Source organism: Salarias fasciatus, chromosome 12 (assembly GCF_902148845.1).
Source record: "Salarias fasciatus chromosome 12, fSalaFa1.1, whole genome shotgun sequence".
NCBI lineage: Eukaryota > Metazoa > Chordata > Actinopteri > Blenniiformes > Blenniidae > Salarias > Salarias fasciatus.
Window position 1 is genome coordinate 5,337,659 of NC_043756.1, and position 6,518 is coordinate 5,344,176.

Genomic DNA, 6,518 nt, shown 5'->3' on the forward strand with positions numbered 1-6,518 from the left:
TCAAGATAGCTTTAAATATGCAATATTTGCATTATTAATAATAGTAACTATTGTCTACTTATTAGATGCTCAGTCACAGTTCTATGGTTTTTAGGAGTGCAGTATGGTTCTGGATAGGCTATGTGTGATGAGGCTGACAGTTTTTTTTTAGCATTATTTGAGTGAATCTGGGTCCTCTATTGTCAATTGTCTTGCTTTGTAACCGAATAATAACTGTCAGTGGTCGTTGTTCTTTCAGCCTTTTAGCTCAACAGCTGTTGTTTAGCTCCTGTGAACATTTGTCTCCCAATTATTGCTTTCACTGACAAATAACGCACATTAAAAGTACTAAACTGACTAATGGCACCTATGTGATAACAGCTGTCACTTTCACGACTGATTTGGAATCGATTACATTGATTAATCTGCAGCTCAGATTTCAGACCTCTGGGTAATAAGTCATTTGTTGCATAATTGGATTTTTACTTGGCCTTAATTCCATCACTATCATTTCACCCTGTTCCCATTTGAAGATGAAAGATTGAGGTGTAAATGTAGATCAGATCAAACAGTCTGGGAAACACTGATATCTACATTTATTAAATGCACCTAGACGGTCGTGAGACAGGTTAGTTTTACCCAGCTGACCATGCGTTTTTGCAATAGTGATCCAAGTAGGAGAAAACAATGCAAAGTGTTGGAGAGAAGTAACTTGCTGATAAAAACAGCTGTTCAACCTTAAACGCAAGCCCAGTCTCCGGAAATGATTGATTTATTTTAGGGCTTAAGTGAAGAAAAGAAATTCCTTTTGAAACACATACAATCCAGGATTTACTGTCATGTTCTTGCATTTGTGGATATGACAGTTATGCATATCATCCCAAAGTGCTGCTGTGTGAATACATTGAAAGAATGAATCTTCTTTGATTTCCTTACACATTCGTCCCTTTCATATCTGAATCATTGATGTAAAAATTCATTGGATTGAAACACACCATTCAGAATTTCAAAGTGCAATTCTTTAGCTTTGGGGGTGTTTTAGATTCTTTGAACATAAAGAGTGGATGATATCTCCAGAAAAGACCTGAGCTGTTGGGTTACCGAGTGAAAGTATGGGATCTGAGAGTTTCATCATCAAGCATCCTTCATCTTCACTAAAGTGAACCACAAACCAGATCATTTTATCCATCAGTTCCTTATTGAACAGTGATTTTTTTTTTTAACACAATATATCTGTAGCTGATGTTGTTTTGTTCTTGTACATAACCTGTGACCCCGATAAAGTGATTCTGTGTCCATCAATGTATTCATCTCCTACTGTGAAATGTGCTCGCTTCTTGAATCTTTGGCCTCACTGCAGCGCATGTCTCCCTGTCAGCTTACAGGTCCTCCATGAAGCCCATCCCCAGGTTCTTGCAGATGGAGGAGTTCTTGGTCGTTTTCCACAGTGCATTGTGGGGTGTTCTCTGTGTGAATTGAATGATGACCAGCCTCCGTATCTTTCCCTCTCGACAACCCATTCGGTGAGCTGAGTCCACACTGTGGTTGATGTTCGAGGGCCGTGGAGGGGAGATTTTTATCAGCAAGTCAGACATCACTTCACAAATACTTTCTCCCTGTTTCCCTTTTACCCCTCCTACCCGCAGGTTCCAGTGCTACTTGTATCTTTCCAGCTCTGGGACTCATTCTCTTAACTCCACATTGATCTTCTTCATCGCAGCCACATCCCTCTCCATGACTGGCAGTTGTGTTTGGTCTAGTCTCTGCCTTGTGAAACTCCACCACCGTAGCCATGTTCGCAAGCATTGCTGCGTTTTGTTGAAACTGAATGCCTAGTTAGGTGACCATGTCTACGATCTCTGATGATTGGCCACTAAAGCTGTTTAATCGCTTCCAGAACAGCATTCAAACCTTCATCTGTACCCGAGTCCTTTTTTGGGCTTTGGTTGAATGTCGGTTGGAGAAACAGGATCTTTTCGTTTGGAACAGTCGGTGGCTGCGCAGTCATGCAGGCAAGCACCGGATTTCCGTGACCTGAAGCGGTGGGTTTCATTTGTCCCGGATCACAGGTGACAGATGTCAGCGTTAAACCCTCTAACTCACCGAAGGATAGGAAGCCGCAGGTTAAACAGCCACTTTTGAATACAAGGACTGGGAGAGGCAGACGGAGCTCTACACTTTATATGCATTCAGTCCACCATCTTGCCCGGTCTCCTCGTTTTTTTTGTTGGGTTTTTTTTCCATTAAATTTATTGTAATGTTGCCGAACAGAAATAACCCTTTCATGATATGTGGCAAAGGTATGAAACTCGTGTTTAATGAATATTAAAACCAACATTGACAGACTATTTTATTTCCTCCACGCCCTGGTCAGCACACCAGCCTACCAGTGCAGGATGGCCGTGCAGTGGAACATGGCAGTGAACTGCTCCGAGACGCACTTGAACAGCTCCTGGATGGCCACACTGTTTCCGATGAAGGACATAGAGCAATACATATATATATATATATATATATATATATATATATATATATATATATATATATATATATATATATATATATATATATATATATACATATATATGTATATATGGAAGCCTGCCCGCTGGAAAAGTTTTTTTTCTTTGCTTTAGTAAATTTAATGCACATATACAAACAACTGAGTCACCGGAAAAGTCAAGATTTCTCCTTTCTTCTTGTTCAAGGATTGTCTTCTATTCAGATAAAGAATTGCCATCTTGTCTATGGAGAAAATATCATCGTGCACAAAGAAGTTGGAGGGTGTAGCTATATCAGTATTAATTTATCCCTTTTCAATCTGTTTTTATACCTGTTTTTGCTATCTGTTTCTGTTTTTGTCTCTTGCCCTATAAAGCATCTTTAAGTGTCTTGAAAAGCACAAAACAAAATAAATGTATTATTTGGGCTATTACTAATAATGAGAGCAGCAGTAGTTATATGGTTGTTTGGAGCAATATAAGTATGTTTATGTTCTTTCTATCGTCGTTCCACGTGCTGGTTTATTAAACAGTACAATTTCCTGCCTTGCATGATCCATTTTGGTGTGTTCAGAGACTTATGTGCCAACATTGACCAGCATCAGTAATTTCACCATGACTGTGTACCACCTGCCTGGGATTGCTGTTTTTATCAGTGCCTCCACAGTAGAAAAACATCAATGGTTATGAGAGAGATTGAAAATCATATAGCAAACTGCAATGAATCATTTATGTTTGTCGGTTTGGCTTCATCAATAAGCGATCAATGCATTATAATAATATTGATGATAATGATTGCCATTCAGCGACGAGGAGACGATAAAACATCTCATCAATCAAGTGTGAGTATTTCCATAACAAAAGTTGAACTTGGTGACTTGTGCTGCTCTTTTCAACAGATCTTGGAGCAACTGAGGGAGACTGAGGAGGTCAAAGGACTCGAGAGAGGAGCTTAGACCCATCGATTACGTTTTTAATGTCATGTCCCCAGAGGTGAGATGATCAGTCGAATGGAGGACAGTGTGTAAGTATCGTGGTCAGTATTTCATGTCAGGAGCATTTGGCTCTCTCTCCTGTAGTCTATGCTGTCTCTCTACCTCCCTGCTGGACGTCTGGTGGTCTGAAGCCTCCTGTCCTGATGTGTTTTCACCTGGTGGATCTCTGTCTTCTCTGGCTGTCCCATCCTTTCTCCCCTCACCACAACTGGAATAGCAGCAAGTCTCAAGCTAAGCCCGGTTCTGCAGAGTTCTTCCTTTTAAAAGGGACTTTTCCACATTCGCCTTTTCTTGTTCATGTGGAACTGTTGGATTTTCTCTATAAAAGTGTTCAGCACTTGTATATAACATAAAGTACACTGACATGATTGATGGATGGTTTTATTCTTTTGAAGTTGCCATGTGTAATTGTTGAAGGTCTATCGTGGACATTCGCTCCTTTCCTACTGATAACTAAAGGTTATAAATCTGGTGGCGAAGAGACAAACCTGAATCTGTTGGCTGGAGAGTCTCTCTGCAGTCGTTACACCAACTGTAAGTTATTCATCGCCGGTTTGATCATCTACCGACTTTCTGACCGCTGCTCATTCGGCTCTACTTCGTCCTGGTTTCTCAGGACAGCTTCGGTCCTGAATGATAGCAGGCAGCTGTCACACAGACTCTGAATAAATGATTTTTCTCCGAGCAGGCAGAGAATAAAGGCGTCTTTTTTAGGTCACTGTCATCCAACACATCTCCAGAGGCGTGACGGTGGCACAGCGGCCTCTGTGCTAATTCTTTAAGAAAAGTCATTATTATTTGAAAGGCTTCCAGCGGGCCTTAAGGTGTTTCATTTCTCATGATGGACTATTCAATCTCGTCATGCAGGGTTATTAATTTTGTAGAACAAACTGCAAGTGTCAAGTTTTGGCGAGATAGCACTCTGTGGACTCAGAAACTAGGGAGACTTTTGTGGATTTCATCTTTATGTGAACTCTATTGAATGAACGTGAATCATCTGAAGTTACCGACGATACCATGGCGACATTAAGTTAAGTGTTTTTTTTATTTACAAAGTGATGAAATGCGTTGTCACTTCCGTCACTGGTTTCCCAAGGTAATGACAAAGCAGCAGCACAAAGTACTCAACACAGTCGAAGACAGATTGACTTCACACAATAAAAAATAGCAGTAAATTACAAAATGACACAGCAGTAAATCTGTTTGACGTTTTTGTACAGTTTTTCTCAGAAAATCGAGGTAGAAAAAGCACACACTTCTCAACTGATGACATTTGACACAAGTTCATACAAGAGTGAACGGGACTGTGGCCAGATGGGAAGCGGCCACACTTTTATTCAGAAGGGAAATTAAAACAGTTTGGAAAAACACTGGAATATCCCAGTTGTCTGATTTTTCCGAGCGCTGGATATAATGTATGCAATGTATCCCTGGTTTTTTTCACTTCCTAAGACAGACAGAACCTGAAGACTACTTTTTTTTTTTTAGGTTTTCAGTTAAACAGGCCCCGTTTACACAACGTTTCAAGTGAAAATACACCATTTTTCAGTTTAGAAAAGTTTTGCTTTTACAGAGCAAAGTTTTGAAAACCTTGTCCATTTCCACTGAAACAGCAGAAACACTGAAAACCATGTGGTTAGCATGCCAGGCCACGGGCTGGTTTGTAATGAAACTCCACACACATGGGTGCAGAGAACAATGTACTGTAAATATAAACAGTGGGAGTATATAGACATCCACAGGGTGGATTGCTATTCCAGGTGACTCTCAACGACCAAGTCCCAGGAGAGCATGGACTGAGAGTCATGACACTCTGGAGGCCAACATTGTTACTGTCCATCTACTCACACATTTGCAGTAGAATTATTCATTACAGCTGTGGTGCATGTGCACATGCACGTGCACCGAAGCCGCATTTCAGAAAAGCTGTGTTTTCCTCCCTTTTCAAAAGTTTCACCTTGAGAGCCGTTTTCGGAAGCGACAAGCACTGCTGTGGTGTAAACAGACGCCCAAAACGCAACAAAGGTTTATGTGTTTTTACTTGAAAACGTTGTTGTGTAAACCGGGTCTTTGGTAAAGTTTTCATGCTGAAAGGAATATTAGTGTTTTTTGATATTTTGGCCATATGTGCATGGATTCAGCGCAACAGGTGAAGGTGCTCACCGCAGGGTGAGATCAAATGTGTCTTCCTTTCATCGTGATTCAAGCTTTTCCACCAGGAGACCAGTCAAACACATCCAATAAGTGTGTGATAAAATCTAAGCGAAGCAGAGCCGTCAGCTTTCACACACTGAGGCCGAAGCTTTAAGTATCACACATTGGTAGAATTCCACTTATTCTTTACTTTAAAAAAAAAGTCATTTGACAGGTGCTAGTTAGAGGCTTTTGCTTCCCTGCAAACACTTAATATGATCTTCGATTTTATTCTGTCTGCACTACATCTATTAGATTCATTACAACTCTTTCTTAAGCCATAGAGCATTTTTGGATTTTTGTTTTTAACTTTTGATGTTTTCTATGATACCAGTTCATTCTTACCTCATTTTGTCACACATTACTGTACTACAAAAGTCTGGTAGAAACAGAAAGGTCTCATTTGAATAAGTTTTTGTTACCGAGCTAATTCAACACAGTTGGTGATAACTGGGATGCTGCTATTTATTTTGTAAACATGCTTTTGAAAAGACAGATTTCTTTGTGCTGCATGTCAATGTCTAATGTGGAATATAACGGCTGTTAAAGGTGCTGTAGGCAGGATTCCGCATCTCCGCCATCTTGCTTAGGGTTACCTAAGCAAGATGGCGATTTGACCCATCTAAGATAGCAATTTGAAACCCAGCGCAGCCAATCCTGTCCTGTTTTCTCTGACATCATGCCCTTACGCAAGTTAAGCCCCTCCCACAAGAACGTGCAACGAACGCCCCTCGACCAATTACGGTTAGAGCCTCATGGGCTCTTCTGATTGGTCAAAGATACCTGGAGCTGTTGAGATTCCTTTTCAGCTCAGAACAGAGACAGATGGAAACGCTGCGCCCTCGCGGCA